Source organism: Silene latifolia, chromosome 11 (assembly GCF_048544455.1).
Source record: "Silene latifolia isolate original U9 population chromosome 11, ASM4854445v1, whole genome shotgun sequence".
In the NCBI taxonomy this organism is placed as follows: Eukaryota; Viridiplantae; Streptophyta; class Magnoliopsida; order Caryophyllales; family Caryophyllaceae; genus Silene; species Silene latifolia.
Genome location: NC_133536.1, coordinates 54,328,973 through 54,349,866, shown reverse-complemented (window position 1 = coordinate 54,349,866; position 20,894 = coordinate 54,328,973). Strand labels below are relative to the sequence as shown.

The 20,894-nt window shown below is 39.2% G+C and overlaps 1 non-coding gene across 1 annotated transcript; it reads right to left on the bottom strand.

The window, feature by feature from the left end:
* Positions 1 to 1,771: 1,771 nt before the first annotated feature.
* On the bottom strand, positions 1,772 to 1,878 carry LOC141616615 (small nucleolar RNA R71). Its single transcript, XR_012530949.1, has one exon. It is a non-coding gene; the product is annotated as a small nucleolar RNA R71 (small nucleolar RNA).
* Between the last annotated feature and the right edge of the window lie 19,016 nt (positions 1,879 to 20,894).

The following is a 20,894-nucleotide window of genomic DNA, read 5'->3' as shown; positions in this document are numbered from 1 at the left end:
GCATGTTCTTCTTATCAATAATTAGTGTAGTTAATATCAATCAAATCTCTCTTTAATATTGTAATCAAGTATTAATCAAGTTTTAATCCAAGTTTTAGTTCTTTAATCTCTCTCTTGTTCATCCTTTATTTTGGGTAATTGAAGATTATTTGGGTTATTATTGAGAGATTGACAACCTCTCAATCAAACATCAAGTACTTCTATTATTCTTGCTTTATTATTGGAATCATTAGTTGGTATAATCTCTTAATCCCTTTTTAATTATTGTTAATTACTTTCATTTATTCATCATGTTTCATATTGTTGGTATGATTGACAACCTTGCTAGCATGATCAACATGATAATGAGTGAGTAGTCTCTTAGCTAGGGTTAATGGGTGATTAGGGGAAACCAATATGGGGAATGATTCATGCTTAAATTAATATGCTTTCATGTTTTATTTGCTTGCTTGTTTTGATCTCAACTCATGCACATGTTATATTTGATGAAATGCTAAGCCTATGAATCCTTGCATTTACTATCATCTTCTATCTTTTCAATGAGACTTGTAAGACATAACCCAACTCGAGTCTCATTAGACCATGCATGTTGTTGAGTAGGGAAGATTAAGTCAACTTGTAGGTGTTGTACAATCTAATCGATTCGGCTCCGGGACCCAAACTTTCCTAGGATTGTAAGATATAACCCAACTCAATCCATCACAACAATAATTGCTTGCTTATAATTTGAGAACATGTTTGTATGATCATATCCCATGATTCCCCTATGATCCCATGACACCCTAGTGCCTTTAATCAATTGTTTACACCCCCTTTAATTCATTTTGCTTGTTTATTTTCATTGTTATTCTAGTTTAGTAACCTTCTACATCAACCCAATTTGTGACACCCCTTAGACACCGCTAGTTACAATAGAAATCTCATTTCAACTCCCGTCCCTTGGGATCCGACCTTTACTTGCCTCTTTACTAATTGTAGAGTTGTTTGTGGAGCTATAAATTGTGTTTTGATTCGACCGTGACCAACGACCACATCTTAATTTGTGAACACTTAGCGGGATCGCATCAAAAAATGGCGCCGTTGCCGGGGACGGTGTTTGTTTGATTTAGATTTCTTTTTATTGTCATTAGTTGTGTCTTTCTTCGCCTTGAGGAAGTAAAACTCCTCAAGGTTTGTTCTAATCATTTTCGAGTTGTTTGATATTTTGCATGTCTAGAAGGTTACAAAGTGATTTGTTACCTTTTGACCGTGAAATCGAAAGAACCTTGACGAACAATAGGAGACTTGTTAGGAGGAATTTGAGAGGTGTTGGTGAAGTTGTTCAACCCACTAGTGAGTTTGTCAATCCTTTCGCAATAGAAGGAGAAGAAAACCCATTACACAATACCCCACAAAATCCACCTACAATGCCAAAATTCTCGTCACACTCCGTACCCACCGAGGAGAATATGGTACTCCTACACCGCAACATCTCACCGGAAATTTTATTGCCAAGTCCGCCTTCATCCAACTAGTTGAGAGGAGCCAATTTGGGGGGATGCCTAGTGAGGACCCTCATTCTCATATGGAAACCTTTTGCGATTATTGTGATGCTATCTCTCAAACCGGCGTGACTCAAGACCAAATTAGATGGGTCTTATTTTCTTTTTCCTTAATCGGCACCGCAAAGCAATGGTTGAAGGGCCTTGATAAGGCCACCCTTGGAATAGATTCTTGGAAGAAGTTGGCTCTAGCTTTCTACAAAAAATTCTACCCACCGGAAAAGACCAACATGCTAAGAGCTCAAATTACGGGTTTTAAGCAAAGGGATGAAGAGTCTTTGTATGAAGCTTGGGAGCGGTTTAAAGGTATTTGTCGCTCATGTCCTCACCATGGACTTAGCGAATGGTTTTTGGTGCAACAATTTTGGAATGGTTTATATGAAGATTCTAGGAACATTCTCAATATGGGATCAAATGGAATGTTCACCGAAGTTTATGACAATCAAACATGGAACAAGATTGAGGAAATGGCGGTCCATAACTCACAATATAGTAGACCTCGCAAGGCTACTAGAGGAGCAAAGCATGAAGTGGACTCCGTTACTCAATTGGGTGCTCAACTTAGTGCTCACATTGACACAATCAACTTGAAGTTTGAACAATCTATGGCTAGACTTGAGGAAAACTCAAAATCATCGAAGCATCATGTTAATGCCATGACGGCATCCTCATCAATCCCAAGTGGGATATGTGAGAATTGTGGAACTTTGGGACATGACCAAGGTGAATGTAGGGGAACAAATGAACAAGTGAATGCTTTCCAAACATACAAGAGTGGTACCCCTTATTCCAACTTTTACAATGAAAACACCAAATTCCATCCAAATCTCTCATACAAAAGCCAAAATGTTCAAAACCCTCATACAACATACACTCCACCACCCATGAGAAACCAAAATCAAAGACCCTTTTACAATCAAAACCAAGGTTACCAAAATCAAAATCCATACAATCACCAAAATGACCAAGGTTTTGATGTCCAAAAAGCGGTCCTCCAAATGCAAAAGAACCAACAAGAATTTTTCACTCAAATGCAAAAAGATAGCCAAGCAAAAGAAACCACCATCAACAACATTCTAGCTCACACCAAGATGTTGGAAACACAATTGACTCAACTAGCATCTTCAAGCTCACAAAGACAAAAGGGGCAATTACCACCTCAAAGTAATCCCCCTAGACATGAAACAGTTAGTGTCATTCACTTGAGAAGTGGTACAAGGTATGAAGCACCGAAGAAGCAAGTTGAGGATGAAGTTGTGGAAGCTAGTGAAAAGGAAGAAATTGTGCAAAACTCCAAAGATGGAGAATCATCAAAAGAAGAAAGTTCAAAGAAAAATGAAGACAAGGCCAAGGAGAAGGAGCCCATTGTGATTAGACTTCCTTTTCCAAGTCGTCAAGCCAAGCCCAAATTTGATGATCAACTTGGAAAGTTCATGGAAATTGTGAAGAATTTAGAAGTCTCAATTCCTTTCACGGAATTAATCAATCACGTTCCGGCCTATGCGAAGTACATGAAAGATATCCTCACAAAGAAGAAGTCGATCCGGAAACTTGAGACTATCGCCTTCACTAAGGTGAGTAGTGCAATACTTCAAGGGAGTTCACCTCCGAAGTTAAAGGATCCGGGAAGCTTCTCAATACCGTGTACCATTGGCGACACGACGATCAACAAAGCCTTATGTGATCTAGGGGCTAGTGTGAGTGTCATGCCATACTCGGTGAGTAAAAGGTTGGGGATGGGAGAGCTTAAATGCACCAACATCACACTCCAAATGGCCGATAGATCGACGAAGACACCGTTAGGGATATGGGAAGATGTCCCCGTGCGAATTGGGAAGTTTTTCATCCCGGTGGACTTTGTCATTGTTGATATGGAGGAAGATTCCAACATTCCAATCATCCTAGGAAGACCTTTCCTACACACCGCCGGTGCGGTGATTGATGTGAAACATGGTGAGCTCACTCTAGAAGTGGGAGATGAAAGCATAATTTTTAATCTTGACAAGACCATGAGAGCTCCTCGTTTGCATGAGCCATGTTTCATGATTGATCATTATAGCCGAAAAGATGAGAAGAAGAAATCGGAACTCCAATGGAAGAAGAAAATTGAAGATGCTCCATTCAAAGAGCAAGTGAATTGTGACAAGGAGAGCTTGCAAAGCTCATCAAAATCAACCAAGGAAGAAGAGGATGGCCTCATTTGTGACACCCTTAAAATTAACGATAAATAAAGGCGTAAATTCTACGGAAAAACTGGTAGGATATGTTTGTAATTGGTTCAACTAGATAAAACCTGTAATTTCAAAATTTTCTTTTCTAAACCAATCACAACATTTCCAACATTCCCAAGAGGCGGGTGCCAAAACCTGCAATGCTAACGAACTAATTTACATGCCAAAGCTAACAATAAGAAAATGTAATGATACAAACCCAAAATAGAAAAGGGAGACATATGTCCCTTCAAATTATATACAAAACCAAAAGTTAAAAGGTTTACTATAAGAAAAAGCCAAAACTAGGTCCAAGGTTCCTTATGCTCACTAGCTCGTCTGTGACCCCAACAAAGCATCATCAACCTGTCAATCGCATTTTATACAAACACGAAAGCCACAATTCAGTGGGGAGTAACTTCGAGTCCTCCCAGCCACGAATCGTCATAATTAATGTAACATGTAGTAAAACATGTAAACAATATGACAATTAATCTAATTTCCAAGTATTATAACATATGAATACTAATTTGACCAATTTAAACTATCATGTGAAACATATAACAAATTGTAATCCAAACTTTATCAATTGTAACCGGCTTACATCTCACCTATTACAATTCATAAAATCACCATACAAGAAAGGGCAATATATCAAAGACAGGCATAAGTTCTTAGTACCGTCAATAGTCACTCAGAATCTCGAGTCTATACCACGAGGTAGGGTAGGTAATCGAACCGGTATCTTGGCTCAGCGGTTAATATTAATAAAACATGGCCAAGACACAACACAACCCTAGCCTAAAATCTGCGCAGACCTAGACATGCGGATACACACCACCGCACCCAAGACCCACAATTTTTCTAAAACAAAGTGAGTACCCTAAGGAGTCCACCAAAGGGTTGGCTAGTACTTAAGCTGACCACTTACTATCAAAATAAGTAACGAGGTCATGCCCCAACTTGGATATAAATCCACTAGTTAGGAACACAAAGGCTATTAAGCAGTGAACATATACTCGTCAGAGACTATAAAGACCTATCTATGACAAACACAACAACCTGCAAGAGATATTCAATACCCATTTCAATTCTAGCAAATTTTAACAATATTAAAGTCTTTAGGGGAATCTAGGGCCATTTCTACAATACAAGACACTATTAAATTCAATCAGCTATACATGTGAACTAAAGCTTGATAAATGGCCTAAAACAAGAAAAAGGCCGATTATCTAATTCATATAAAATTTCATCCAACCGAATTTTTACCCGCAACCCCACTGCGGCAGTGCGGGTTAAATTGCGGTGACCAATCACTCAATTAACTGACATCGAATCAGTCAAAGGGACTAAGGCTCAGTTTTCGGCACAATCATCAAAACATTACAATTATAGCTATATAATTCATTTTGAGCCTATTAATTACAATTTCACTTTGTAAACTATCCTAACATGTGATAACTATCAATATAACATAATTTTTTTTACCATTAACATAATTTTTAACTACTATTATGATTCATTTCCTAAGTTTAACCATATGTTACTTAGTCTAATTATATCATTAATGAACCTAAAATGACGAACAAGCATGGAAAACCGCGAAACAAGTAACGGGCCGACCCGGGCCAGCCATGGGCCTGCCGGCCTGCTGCCGCCACCCTTACTCCTCTTTTTTTCCATTTTTGTTCATTATAACATCGTCTGAACACTAATTAATCGTTCCCAATACAACTATGTTAACTTAAACTAACAAAAGACATAAATTAAGCATGCATGCATCAAATTTTAACATGTGAAAATTACTACTCAAACAAAAATCACCAAACATACGAAAACAACAAAGATTGTGACGATTATTCGTCGAGTAACTCGAAATATGTTACCTTAAGCTAGAAAATGAGCAATTAGCACCTTAAAACCCAAACCCTAACAAGCACTAGCCGCTATCCTCGACAATATACGAGTCCCCAAACTCGTCCTCCAAATCTTCACCTAAATAAACAATAAAAACACAAAAATAAGTATATAAAACCGAAATTACCCAAAATTTGTCTTAAAACAACTCCAAGAAAACTGAAATTAAAACATACTAGGTTGTAGATCTCGACGAGGGGATTCCGGAAATATAAATTATGCGAAAATCCGTCAAGAAATGCGAAAGTTATGATGATTTTTGACTTGAAATTGTTGAAAATGGTGTAAAGCTAAGGAAATGTGTTTGGTAAGAACAAAAATCAGAAAAAAGAAGGAAGGGGGTAGGGGTGCCGCGGGTAGGGAAGAGGAAAGGAGGAAAGGGAGCGGGTTTTTAGTCGGGATTTTACGAGTCGGTTTTGGCTCGTTTCGATAATAATTAAAACCGTTGGTCAAATGCAAATTCCGACAAGACCAAAGTTCTTAAACACGAGATTACAAGAAAATTGAGTATTCATACGACCCATTTCCAAAATCGTTTGCCCAATTTTCAATAGAATTGTCATTTTTCCCCGAAAAGCCCTTATTTCGAAATAAAAAGTTTTTACACGGTTTAAACTATTTTTAAACATTTCGAAACTATCAAAATAAATACTTTTCTTCAAAATATAATGAAATTATATTTCTTTGAATTATTTTTACTTTAAATACATTAATGTCAAATTTTACTTGATTAATTAATTATTTTCGAAATATATTAACGGTCCGAAATTACGGGGCGTTACATCATTGGCCAAGAGAAGAAATTGGGAGAGTTGTCTCCATCTAAGCAAGAGATTTTCAATGATCAACTCAATGAAGTTTGTGGTCTTTGGGACGACGAATTTGAAGGGATTTTTAATCCCTACATTGGGCATGCCATCGATCATGATCAACAACAAATGCCACGGTCCATTGAGAACCTCTACCATGATAATGAACAAGCCTTTGATTACTTCTTCAAGGTGTTGAGCAACATCAACAACACCTTGGACATGCCCCCTTGACATCTCATCAAGAATGAGAGTTTGGTGGAGTCCTCCCTAAACCACCACTTGTAAATATTTCTAACTCCCTAACTTACATTTCAATTCTTGTATTGCATTTTTGTCATCTTTGGATTTTTATTTACTTTGATCAAAATAATTGTCATGTAAGAGAGAAGTGAAGGAGGGACTAACAATTTCAATTGATGTGTAGTGCTTTACCTTAGTGTGGGGATGGCAATTGCCTAGGCTATCCATGCCTTAGTAGTGCCCCCACAATGAAGAACACAAGACTTGAAGAAAGAATGAAAGAATGATAAGGGAAATGCGCTGTGCACGGGTGGAACCAATCCGTGTACACGAGGAAGGAAGAATCCGAGCGGATTCCTGAGAATCCGCCCGTCTTGCAAAATCCGAGCGTATTGCAGAAAAGACGCCCGTCCTGAACTGAGCTGAATTTTGAAATTTTCTTGACTATTAAAGAATCCGAGCGGATCTCTGAAAATCCGCCCGTCTTGAAGAATCCGTCCGTCCTGGGAGAAAGACGTCCGTCTTTGCAGCTGAGGAAAACAAGCAAATTTCTCTCGGATAGAAATCCGTCCGTCTTTGAGCAAATCCGCGCCCGTCCGTGTTCAAGCAAATCCGAGCGGATTGTCACAAATCCGCCCGTCTTTAGGCGAGTTTTGCAAAGTTCAAAAAGAGCAGAATCCGCACGGATTGGGCAGAATCCGCACGGATTGCCTCTGCAAATTCGAAATTTTCGGCCTCTTTAAAACCCCTCCCACCTTCATTCATTCATTCATTCATTCATAAACACTACCCACAACATCAAAACCCTCATCCTCTCCATCATAAAAACAAAAACCCTCAACAACATTCAACAAAAACAAATCAAACCACTCTTCCAACAACAAATTAATCACTCCTTCTTCAACAAAAATCAAAACCAAGAACAAAATCTTCAACCTTTGAGTCGATTTTTGTTTTCATAAAGGCAAAGCCTTTCACCTTCAAATCGATTTGGGCATACTACAAAGTGAAGATTTTTCACTCTTTTCTTGGTTAGTTCATCAATGGCAAGGACTAAGGGAGCAACAAAGGCAACAAAGGCACCAAAGGCTAAGGCACTCTCACAAAGGCAAAAGGCTCTTCAAACAAAGAAAGCTTTGGCTATGGTGGTAGCAACACCAAACTTGGAAGTGCAACAACAACAACAACCTTCTATGGGAGCAACAACACCTTCTACTCCGGTAATTAATCAACTTTTGCATTATCCGGAGGTAACTTTTATTTCCGATACCCATAGAAATACCTTTGTCAAGTTTGCTATGAAGTCATTACAATCCACCAAATTCATATGTGAAGATACCTTACAAAAATTGGGTGTTCTTGAACAAACAAAAGCCTTTTTCAATGCCATGGGGTTAAAGAAATTGTTTGAAACAAGGGAATTGACATACCCCTCCCTTACCTTGGAATTTTTAAGTTCTTTGAAAGTCACCAAAGTTGAGAATAGAGAAAATCTCGAGTTTCGTCTAGCTAATGTTAGTAGACGCATTACCTTTAAGGAATTGGGTGAAATTTTGGGTCTTAGTGATGAATCGCGTTATCTTAAGCATTATAGAAAGTATGACCCCGAGCCTCTTTGGGAGGCAATCTCCGGGAAGAAATTTGAGGATTTTCATGCGAGTCGTACTCTTTTGGTCCACCATCCGGGCATAAGAGTATGGCACAAGGTTGTGGGAAATACCATAATTGCTAGGAAAGACACCAATCATTTCACAAGACTTGATTTTATTCTCCTTGAATCGGCTTTGAATATCGGAAGAATTCATACCAAGCCTTACAATTCTTTGAGGCTCTTGGTAGATAGATGGCTCAACATCGATAGTGGGAAGAAGGGCACGACCGTTATTGTCAATGGCGGCCTAGTCACGGTCCTAGCTAAGCACTTTGATCCTAACTTCAATAAGGATAACAAGTACAAAGCAAAGGAGGGTGGCCATCTTGTTGATATGCATACTATGATTCACAAGTTCAAGTGGGTTGCCCAAAACCCCCTTGACACTAAGTATGGATGGCTAACTAGTGAAGCTAGATCGTTCACCTTGCCCTCGAAGATTTGTCGTCTAAGCGTCCACCGGACCAATTATCTACTTCCCCTTTCCGAAGAAGCCGAGTATATCATTCAACAACAAAAGGGTGATCTTGAAGCTCCCTCCTCTTCCATTGTCATACCACCTTACCCCTTTGAGCATGAAGAGTTCAAGCCGGAAGGAGTTGAAGTTGGGAAAGACTATGTGACTCTTCTCATGCAAGCAATGCACAAGCAAGCCTATGAAGATCGGAAAAATGCTTATTTGGCTCAATATCCACCCCTCCTACATCTAGCTAGGCAAGGACTCCTTGATCCATCTTGTCCTTTGCCTAGTTGGGCGGATAGAGAAGCCTTATTTCCGGGTGCATCTAGGGTCGTTTTGGGTGACAATGAGGTTGTTGGAAATGATGAAGAAGTTGATGATAATATTGAGGAAGAAGCAAGTGAAGGAGAAAAGGATGGTGAAGATGAAGATGAGGAAGAAAGTGAAGAAGCAAATGACAAGGAAAGTGGCAATGTCACCACTTCTCATGAGGGAAGTGATGATGATAGCATGATGGAAGATTAGCAAGCCTTGGAGACTCCTACACTCTCATGTTTTGTCTATTTCTCTCTTTGTATTTTATTTAATTTTGATCATTGTTGGAATAGTCCTAGCAACATCAAAGGACTCACACCTCGGTACCATTGAGGTGTTCTTATTCTATTGTTCCCATTTGTAAAATCCAAAATGACAAATTAGTTTCATGCATAGCATAGTGTGTGCATGAACTATAACCATCCTTGGACATTAGCATTAGTGTCTCACTCGGTTTGGGGAAGTTAATGCATACGCAACGGGAGGTAATCTAAATTATCCTCTCCGTCATAACAAAAACCATGCATCATGTAGCATAGCTTAGTATAGATTGCATTTAGTATAGAAATCATGCATCATCTTTGCATAATTTCCATCATTTTGGCCATTGAGGACAATGCCCATATTAGTGTGGGGATGGGAATTCTAACATTTAACTCTTTTTTAAAAATCCAAACAAATTGAAAAGTTTCAAAAATCATAAAAATTGAAAAAAATTGAAAACCCAAAAACAAGTTCATTTCCTTTGTATATATTGTCTTGTATATATTGTGTTTGTTCTATCCTTGTTCACATTGATTGACTACGCCACATCCGAGACATGAGGATATTGAAGACCGCATGGTATGATCTTTCCAATCTCCTTTTTCCTCTTTATGTTAATGACTATGTGGCTTTATTTTGATTGATGCGGTATAACAATGTGAATCTAGGACTTGCATTTAGATTGTTTGTCATATTAGTTGGTAGAATCATTTGCATTAGGATGTTTATATGCTAGTTGCATCATGGCATGTAGTTTGCATGGTTAGAAAAATTTTGTGAAACCGTCTATTTGGGAAGCTTGACAAGTGTATATAGGCCCTAGTAGATGCTTTTTGTTCTTAAAACTTTGCTTGTTAGAATGCTTGTAAAACACCCTAGGATGTGTCATGCTAGTATCCTTTGACCCATGGTTTAAGGCCTAGTCAAGAGTACCTTGTGGTGTGATAACTCCTTGGCTACCGTTTATTCCAAGGTGACCCTTGAAACCTTGCAACCATCATTCATCCATGTTCTACCATACATTTTGTCAACAAAAGGGAATGGGCACAAAAAGAAATCAATTTGAGTTCAATGAAATGAAAAGTGAAAGAAAGTTTGCAAAAATGCATCAAATGAAAAGAGGAGCAAAAAAAAAAAAAATAGAACTCCTAAGCTTCAAATACAAGGCACCCTCGTTACTAATTGGGGTGACTTTGAAAATGTTCAAAAAGAAATGCAAAAAAAAAAAAAAGTTGTCAAGTGTTGAAATGCCAAAAATCAAAAGAAATGGCAAGAAAGTGTTCTCAAATGTTATATGCCACAAGAAATTGGGGGGAAAAACAAAAACAAAAGCAAACTCCCAAAGTGAAACTCAAATACTATCGATCCCTTTATCCATCGTATCCATTTTTGTGCATGGTAGAGAGGGGACGACCCTTCTTCTTGTTTAGGCAAGAGGGGGAATTCCGCGATCCTCCAGTGTTTCTAACACCATTGGGAGTCTACTCTTGACAAAAGCATTTAACGATTGAGGACAAAGATACCCTAGCTTGACACAACTTGGAGGTGATTTATTGGTATCCTTCTAGGCTTAGTAGTTTCAACAAATTGCATCTATGAAGGATTGTGTACCCTTGAATTGCTTCCCTTGTAGATAATTTCCGCCACTTGATGAGGAAAGTGGCTATTCTTTTGTAGATGCATCCATTACTTGATTTTGTGTGCTTAATGTTTGGATGTGTCGCCATTTTGGCAAGACCCACCTTGCCTTGCAAGAAGGCATCCTACCTCATGGTTGTCTTGTTGTGAGTTGAAGGGGCGGAGTGAGACCCGCTAATTGTCTCATATTGGCTATATTATTAGGATAGGTTAGTATTGGTCCTAGTCTTTGTCACCTCTTTACTCGGGACGAGCAAAGGTTCGGTTTGGGGATATTTGATGTGACCATAATTGGCGCATATTTAGCCCCCGAATTAGCCTTGTTTCCATGCTTTTTAGTGCTTATTTGGGTCATTTCTTATCTTTAGTTCTTTGTTTTGCATATTCTTTGAGATTTTGATCCCTTGGTAGGAAAGGAGTAAGAATCTTGCATTTTCATGGCAAAACGAGACTAAATTGATCGAATTCAATGACCAAGCATCAAGGAGAGACAAGATTAGAAGGCCTTTGTACATATCATAGTAGAAGAGCAATGTTGAGGAAAGATCCTTGAGTCCCCAAGGAAATCCCCAAGGAATTTATGAAGAAAAGGGAAGAAAAGAAGAAGTTACTATCTTGATCGACAATCCGAGCGGATTGTCAACAATCCGTCCGTCCGGCCCAAAGACAATCCGAGCGTCCTTGCCTGAATCCGCTCGGATTCCCCCTCAACAATCCGCCCGGATTCCCCATAATCCGCTCGGATTCCAACGGTGCAATCCGCCCGTCCCGACCCTATTCCGCCGGATTTCTTCACAAAGACGGATTGTCTTCTTCAAGCTACGAAAAGAGAAGCCCTTCTCTCGAAAAATACCGGGTCCTCCTTGCTCAACTTAAAAAGTGTAATTACTAGTTTAGCCCTTAGTTAACCCTAATGCATCCTCCCTAATTTTCACTATAAATACCCCATTAGTCTAATTAGAGGAGCATGTTCTTCTTATCAATAATTAGTGTAGTTAATATCAATCAAATCTCTCTTTAATATTGTAATCAAGTATTAATCAAGTTTTAATCCAAGTTTTAGTTCTTTAATCTCTCTCTTGTTCATCCTTTATTTTGGGTAATTGAAGATTATTTGGGTTATTATTGGGAGATTGACAACCTCTCAATCAAACATCAAGTACTTCTATTATTCTTGCTTTATTGTTGGAATCATTAGTAGGTATAATCTCTTAATCCCTTTTTAATTATTGTTAATTACTTTCATTTATTCATCATGTTTCATATTGTTGGTATGATTGACAACCTTGCTAACATGATCAACATGATAATGAGTGAGTAGTCTCTTAGCTAGGGTTAATGGGTGATTAGGGGAAACCAACATGGGGAATGATTCATGCTTAAATTAATATGCTTTCATGTTTTATTTGCTTGCTTGTTTTGATCTCAACTCATGCACATGTTATATTTGATGAAATGCTAAGCCTATGAATCCTTGCATTTACTATCATCTTCTATCTTTTCAATGAGACTTGTAAGACATAACCCAACTCGAGTCTCATTAGACCATGCATGTTGTTGAGTAGGGAAGATTAAGTCAACTTGTAGGTGTTGTACAATCTAATCGATTCGGCTCCGGGACCCAAACTTTCCTAGGATTGTAAGATATAACCCAACTCAATCCATCACAACAATAATTGCTTGCTTATAATTTGAGAACATGTTTGTATGATCATATCCCATGATTCCCCTATGATCCCATGACACCCTAGTGCCTTTAATCAATTGTTTACACCCCCTTTAATTCATTTTGCTTGTTTATTTTCATTGTTATTCTAGTTTAGTAACCTTCTACATCAACCCAATTTGTGACACCCCTTAGACACCGCTAGTTACAATAGAAATCTCATTTCAACTCCCGTCCCTTGGGATCCGACCTTTACTTGCCTCTTTACTAATTGTAGAGTTGTTTGTGGAGCTATAAATTGTGTTTTGATTCGACCGTGACCAACGACCACATCTTAATTTGTGAACACTTAGCGGGATCGCATCAGAGTGACAACTCTAACCTTACATGTTTCAACTGTGGTGGTGTAGGCCACAGGAGACGGGAATGCACGAGTTACAGACCCGGCACTGGTTCAGGAGCTCGGCAAGGGAATTTCTCTCAGGGGCCAACTCAAGAGTTTTGCTAGTAACCGACCGGGAGGTTCATGGGGCAACAGAGGTGGACAGGGCAACCAGGGCAGTTACAACCGCAGTGGTGGTGGATCATATCAGCGCCAGAACAACAGCACCACTCAAGATTCCGCAGCCAAGCCAAGTACCTCCAATTCTTCGGTTCAAGGTGGAGGACAGAAAAACAGTGGGAAACTTTTCATGATGGACAAACAGGAAGCACAGGATGATGCTCATGTAGTTACCGGTACCTTTCTTGTTCATAATGTACCGTCCTTTGTTTTGTTTGATTTGGGGGCTACACACTCTTTTGTGTCTAAGAGTCATGCCTTGTCTATGGGTTTGGGGGAGTTCGAGGTTGTAAAAGATGATGTGTTCATACCTTCAGGAGAGTCTGTGTCGTGTCTCAAGTTGTATAAGGGAGTGTCTATGGTGGTTGGAGGGGTAGATTTACCGGTAGACCTGTTAGAGTTTCCTATGGATGGGTTTGAGGTGATTGTCGGGATGGATTGGCTGGGTAAGTATGATGCCAAGATAGATTGTCGGCAAAAGAGAGTGTCCTTAAAGGGCCCTAAGGGTGTTAGGGTGTCCTATAGAGGGTTTGTGGTAAAACCTAAGTGTAAGTTCATAGCTGTGATGACTTTAAAGTCATGTTTGAGGAAGAAGTGCCCCTTGATTCTCTGTCATGTGAGAGATCGCCGAGTGGAGCCGCAGACAGCTTCTGAGATACATATGGTGGGAGAGTTTGAAGATGTCTTTCCTGAGGAGATACCGAGTTTGCCTCCCAAGAGGGATGTTGATTTTAGCGTGGAGCTTAAACCGGGAACATGTCCTATATCCAAAGCCCCTTACCGTATGGCACCTAAAGAGTTAGCAGAGTTGAAAAAGCAGATAAATGAGTTGCTAAGCAAGGGTTATATCAGGCCTAGTATGTCACCGTGGGGAGCCCCAGTTCTTTTTGTAAAGAAGAAAGATGGGAGTATGAGACTGTGCATTGATTACAGAGAGCTGAATCGTGTCACAGTGAAGAACAAGTATCCTTTGCCTAGGATTGATGACCTGTTTGATCAACTAAGTGGAGCAGGTGTGTTTTCCAAGATTGATCTGAGGTCGGACTATCACCAGCTGTGGATAGCAGATGAGGATATTCCTAAGACAGCGTTCCGATCTCGATATGGTCACTATGAGTACGTGGTGATGCCTTTTGGGTTGACCAATGCACCAGCAATTTTCATGGATTTGATGAACCGGATCTTTACACCGTTCTTAGACAGGTTTGTGGTTGTTTTCATCGACGACATCTTAGTCTATTCTAAGACTAAGGAAGAACATGAGGAGCACTTGATGATAGTCTTGCAGACTCTGAGAGAGAATCAACTTTATGCCAAGCTATCTAAGTGCGAGTTCTGGTTAGAGGAGGTGGCTTTTCTGGGCCATGTGATATCTAAGAAGGGGGTATCTGTGGATCCTAGTAAGATTGAGGCCGTAACCAAGTGGGAATCACCGAAGAATGTTGCAGAGATTCGGAGTTTCTTAGGCCTTGCTGGCTACTGCAGGAGATTTGTGAAAGATTTCTCTACCATAGCACGGCCTATGACATCTTTGATGAGGAAAGAGACCAGATTTGTTTGGGATGAGAGTTGTGAGACGGCGTTTCAGACCTTAAAGGAACGCTTGACCACAGCTCCTATCCTAGCTTTGCCAGAGGGATGTGAGAACTTTGAGGTATATACCGATGCTTCAAAGAATGGTATTGGTTGTGTTTTGATGCAGGCAGGGAAAGTCATAGCTTATGCTTCGAGGCAGCTGAAGCCATATGAGGAGAACTACCCTACTCATGATCTGGAGCTAGGTGCAGTTGTTTTCGCTCTTAAGATTTGGAGGCACTACCTTTATGGAGCAACCTTTAAGGTGTTTTCTGATCATAAGAGCTTAAAATATATCTACACTCAGAAGGAGCTTAACATGCGACAGAGACGGTGGATGGAGCTTATCGGAGATTATGATATGGAGATCATCTATCACGAGGTTAAGGCTAATGTTGTTGCAGATGCTCTGAGTAGGAAGAGCGTTCATTCGCTATGTACAATCATGTCCTTGCTAAAGCTGAGGGATGAGGTGTCTAGGATGGGGATCTTTATGATAAGGAAGGGAGATACCATTGGGGATTTGACGATCGAGCCAGAGTTGTATGAGAACATCAAGAGTAAACAGGAGCTTGATCCTAAGATTCAGGAGTGGAAGTCAAGAGTAGAGAGTGGGACGGTTTCCAGGTTTTCTATCCATACAGATGGGAGTGTCCATTTTGATGGGAGATGGTGTGTTCCTGAGGATGCAGAGTTGAGGAGAGTGATCTTGACGGAGGCTCATTGCACTCCTTATTCAGTTCACCCGGGTGGTGACAAGCTTTACAAAGATCTTAAGAAGACTTTTTGGTGGCCAAACATGAAGAAAGATGTAGGTGAGTTTGTGGCCAGATGTCTGACCTGTCAGAGGGTCAAGGGTGAACAAAGGAGACCAGAAAGTAAGATACAGTCTTTGGAAGTACCTGAGTGGAAGTGGGAGTCAATCTCTATGGACTTCATTGTGGGGTTGCCTAGGTCACAGCAAGGTAACAACATGATCTGGGTGATTGTTGATCGGTTAACCAAGTCAGCTCACTTTGTTCCTATGAAAGATACTTGGTCTAAGATGCACTGCACTCGGGTTACGGGAGGCATGTGGTTCGGTTACATGGTATACCTAAAGATATCGTTTCTGATCGTGATGCGAGGTTCATATCCAAGTTTTGGCAAGAACTGCAGGAGTTGATGGGTACAACCTTGAAGATGAGTACAGCCTTTCATCTGGCAACCGATGGTCAGACAGAATGAACCATCAAGACCTTAGAGGATATGTTGAGGGCATGTGTCATGGAGTTTGGGGGCAGCTGGGAAGGCAGGCTTGATCTGATCGAGTTTTCATACAACAACAGTTATCATACGAGCATCGGGATGGCACCTTTTAAGGCTTTGTATGGCCGGAAGTGCCGAAGTCCAGCTTGTTGGGATGATAGTTCTGAGACAGTGGTTTTAGGGCCACAGCTGGTACAGGATATGGTTGAGCAAGTTCAGTTGATTCGGCGAAAGATGAGAGCAGCTCAAGATCGTCAGAAGAGTTATGCCGATTTACACCGTAGGGACATTGAGTTCGCAGTAGGTGACAAGGTCCTTTTGAAAGTGTCACCTATGCGAGGTGTGTGAGGTTTGGGAAGAGGGGTAAGCTAAGTCAAAAGTTTATAGGTCCTTATGAGATTTTGGACCGTATAGGCGAGGTAGCCTACAGATTAGCTTTGCCACCAGCTTTGAATAAAGTCCACAATGTTTTCCATGTTTCTCAGCTTCGGAAGTATGTGAGTGATCCATCGCATATCCTTGAGATGGAGAACATCGAGCTTGATGAATCCTTGTCCTACGCCGAGATTCCTAAAGAGATTCTTGATCGCAAGGTTCGTAAGACAAGGAACGGTGAGACGGTCTTACTCAAGGTCCTTTGGTCTAATCATAACGTGGAAGAGGCCACATGGGAACCCGAGGAAGCCATGCGAGAACGTTTTCCGAGTCTTTTTGATCAGGTATGTTTGGTTACGGGGACGTAACCGTTGTCTTTTTAGGGGGGGTAGGAGATGGTCGCGGTTGTGTTTTGTCTTATTTTGAGTCGGGTTAGTGAGTCTTGTGGTGTCTTGTGTGGTTCTTTGGCATGATAAATGTTTGTTTGTGTAGTCTTTTTGTGTTGTGTAGTGTCTTGTTTTAGGGTGGAGTGTGAACTTCGGGACGAAGTTCTTTTTAAGGGAGGATGACTGTAATACTACGGATTTTCTTAAGTGACTACTCGACCGAGTAGAGCCTACTCGGCCGAGTAGTGCTGTTGGTATGGTCTGTTTAGGTTCTGCCAAGGAATACTCGGCCGAGTATATGTTGGAATATGTGTCCTCCGACAATAATGCGATCACGACTGTTGATCATGATGATCACATGTTTAAGTCTCATTAAAATGAATACAATTGGGAAGTAATTTTGTTACTGTCAACTGGTCAACATATATCGGTAATGATTGGCTGACTAGAGTTTGACATTACTGTCGTGTGACGGTGGTGACCAGTTGACCCCCTAGGTCATACCTAAAGGGCAATACTCTTAATTGATTATTTAATTAATCGTATAATGTTACGAGTTAATTAAATTACTTGAAAATTGACGGACGATTTTGGAAGTAAAATTTACGTATCATATTGAAATGTGATTAAATAAGATACGGTCTGAGTAATTAAATTGTATAATTACTCGGATGAAATAAATTGTTTAATGTAACAATTAAATTTGAATGAATTGTTATAAATACAATCTGTTGTGATTTATAAATGGTAAAATATTTTTGGTACAAGTAATTATGATATTACTAAGTCGATTTTGTATATGACGTGTTTTTATTAATACGTTGATTTTTAATAAGTTAAAAATACATAACAAATATATGTGACATGTGACATGTAACATATAGACAATTGACAAAAATAATATGGACACCATATTATGTAAAGTGCCGAAAAAAAGGAGGAGGAATAGACTTAATATTGTGTTTGTATTTTAATAAGAAAACATAATGATTAAAAAGAAGTCTAGCCATGCAAGCCTATGAACATTGTTAAGAGCAACAAGTCCATGCATTGGCTTCCCTTTCCTTCTCCTCTTACACGGTTTTGGGAAGAAAAATGTGATCATTGTTTTTCTTTTATTTTGCCTAATAATATACTAAAGGTAGTGTATTATTTTCATTCTAATTCAATCATCCAAAATATAGTTTTAGAGAGAATTAAAATCCTCCTAATTATCTCTCTAAAAACCGAAATACATAAGAAGTTTATAAATATTTTGGTTCCATTTTCTACCTTGATTAATATTATAACTAGTACTTGTAATATTAATTTTAATTAAGAGGAGCCTTGGGTATAATACATAGGGAGAGATCTTACACTTAGATCTTTGTTCTTTCATTGGAAAAGCTCAAGAACAAGAAGAGAAAGGTGATCTCTCTTGTGCCCTAATAGCCGAAATCTATTATGTAAGGACATGATTTCTCCTCTATTTATATTATTGTTTGCATGCATAAGATCCGTTTTAATTTTATGATAAATTAGTTTAGACATATATGAGTATGTTAATATGTATATGAATCTACATTTCCTTCAGTATAGTGGATACTCGACCGAGTAGAGGATACTCGGCCGAGTATACACTTTACTCGACCGAGTATCCGTTCTGGCGAAGGGTTATTTTACCGGTTTGATTAGGGAATGTTTAGGGTTATATTATATTCAACGTCAGTTTCTAAAACATCATTTCCAACCCTAATCATTTTACGATCACTCTAATCACTCCCTAATCATCCCCTAGCATCGTTGTGTGTACAATCTTCGTGGTTCTTGCGTATAATTTCTTATTCTACTGTTGGTAAGTTCTATTTCTATGTTATTTGTATCCTTTTGGGGTTACTGTATACATATATGGAATCGGGAATATGGGGTATTGTGCAATGTGTAATTGTGTTATGTGATTATTGTATAGGAGAAGACTTCGTAGAGGAGCCTTTCTGATTGTCCTAGTTTCGTTCTACTGTTGATTGCTAAGGTAGGGTTTTCCCTACTCAGTTTACTGTTCATTGTTTAAGACATGATTGTTTTATGATTATTGTTGTCTGCTGATCATCGGAGTATGGGCGTTGTTGTGACGGTGTTGGTGTGGAGGTGTTGTGACAGCCCTGGTGCTGTGTGATTGTGATTGTGGTGGAGTCACTTGCGGGAGTGGCTTCACACCCTAGTTCGCCCTCCGTGGAACCCGCCACGGGAGGGGATGTGCACATTAAGGGACAGGGATTGTTAGTCGCTCGTTGATGAGCTGGACTAGGTGGGATCGGCTGCGGTCACCCACTGGCGGCGAGGATTACCTGTTGCGATGGGTAATCTGGCAGGGCTACACACCCCGGTGTGTAGTCGGTTACTGTGTGAGATCGGGAGACTGGGATTGGAGGATGACCAGCTGGTTACCGTGTTTGTTTGTCTTATATTGATTGAGTAATACTGACCCCGTTGTTGTTTGTGGAATCTGCTGTGATCCATTCAGGGATGGTGAGCAGACTTGACAGGTATTGCTTGGTGAGCTTGGGGCAGTCATGGGAGAGTTGTCATCACCAGTCGTAGCATCACCGTCCGAGTCTTAGTTTTGAATTCTTAGTTGTCAGGCATTTGGTTTATTTTATTGTAACAGTTTGGGATTTGGTTGATGTAAACCTTTATACTTTACGGTACCTTAATAAATGTGCTCAGTTCAGGCTCTTTTGATATGTACTAACCTCGGGCAACCGAGATGGTAACACACTTTCATGGTAGGGTGGTCCTAGTAAGGCACCTTGGTATGAGGGGGTGTTACACTAATGATGTGGCCTTATTGAGCCAAGTAAAAAAAGCCTTAATTGAGCTTAATCATGTAGCCTTATTGAGCCTAATTAGTTCATTGAAAGAAATGAAAATATCTCATGAAAAGTCATGTGAGAATATGAGACTCGTATATGCAAGAGTTTGATATGAGAAAAGAAAAAATGATATACGAGCTGAAATTTTGATATTCATATACTATGACCAAAGTTCATAGTGATGTTTGCAGATATTAAAACTGTGACTTGAAGTTTATAGTGTTTATAATATCTCACATTCCATATAGTGAGTATGATTTTGAGTATCAATATTAAGAATGAACTCGGTGTTCATACATGAATGTCTGCAAATTATGCGACAATTTTGAAAAATTCAGAATTATATCAAACCGATTCAAAACATTTCTTGAAGCGAATGAGATATCATGTTTAGAGGATGAAATTATTTTATCTTTCATTTAAATAATGTAGTCTTATTGACACATTACATAATAAATTTGATTAGAGGCTATTATTCCCCGAGAATAATATGGCATTGTTTTACTCATCTAATAAAAGTATGAAAGTATACCAAAGCAGTGGTTAAGTATGAGGATATGGATATTTTCATGATTTATGTGGGTATTTTAAAACACTTGTATTCCCACTAGAAGTGGACATCGCTTCACATTTGGAACAAGAGTGATAATGTGACCAACATATAATATATTGTGAAGTAAATGGTCAAAAATACAACTAATTTGAAAGTTGTTGAATCATCTCTCATGCTTGAAGGGAATAATTGATTCGTGAGTTGAATTATCAAATTACATGTATTATCATGCTATATAGCACATTGAAACATGCGTTGTGATAAGCATGCATATGTCATCATTGTATATGTTGACGATTATAATTATTGGTCATATGAAAATACTCAAAGAGTAATATATTCCCTATTGGAATATTGATGAGTCTTGCTTACATATATGAGACACTCATTGTGTCCTATGTCAGAGGTCACATCATTTATCTGGCCGGATATAAAATTTTAATGAGATTTACTGATACAAGTATTGCTAAAAGATTAGCATGATGAATATAGTCAACTAAATTATGACATGTGATAAGTGAAATTATTGAGATATATCCAATTCTTATTAAAGATTGTCGTGTATTTTTGTCAAACTAAGGAAGTTGACATGAAATGATTCAGATGTGACAAATTAAAGCCATCCGGGT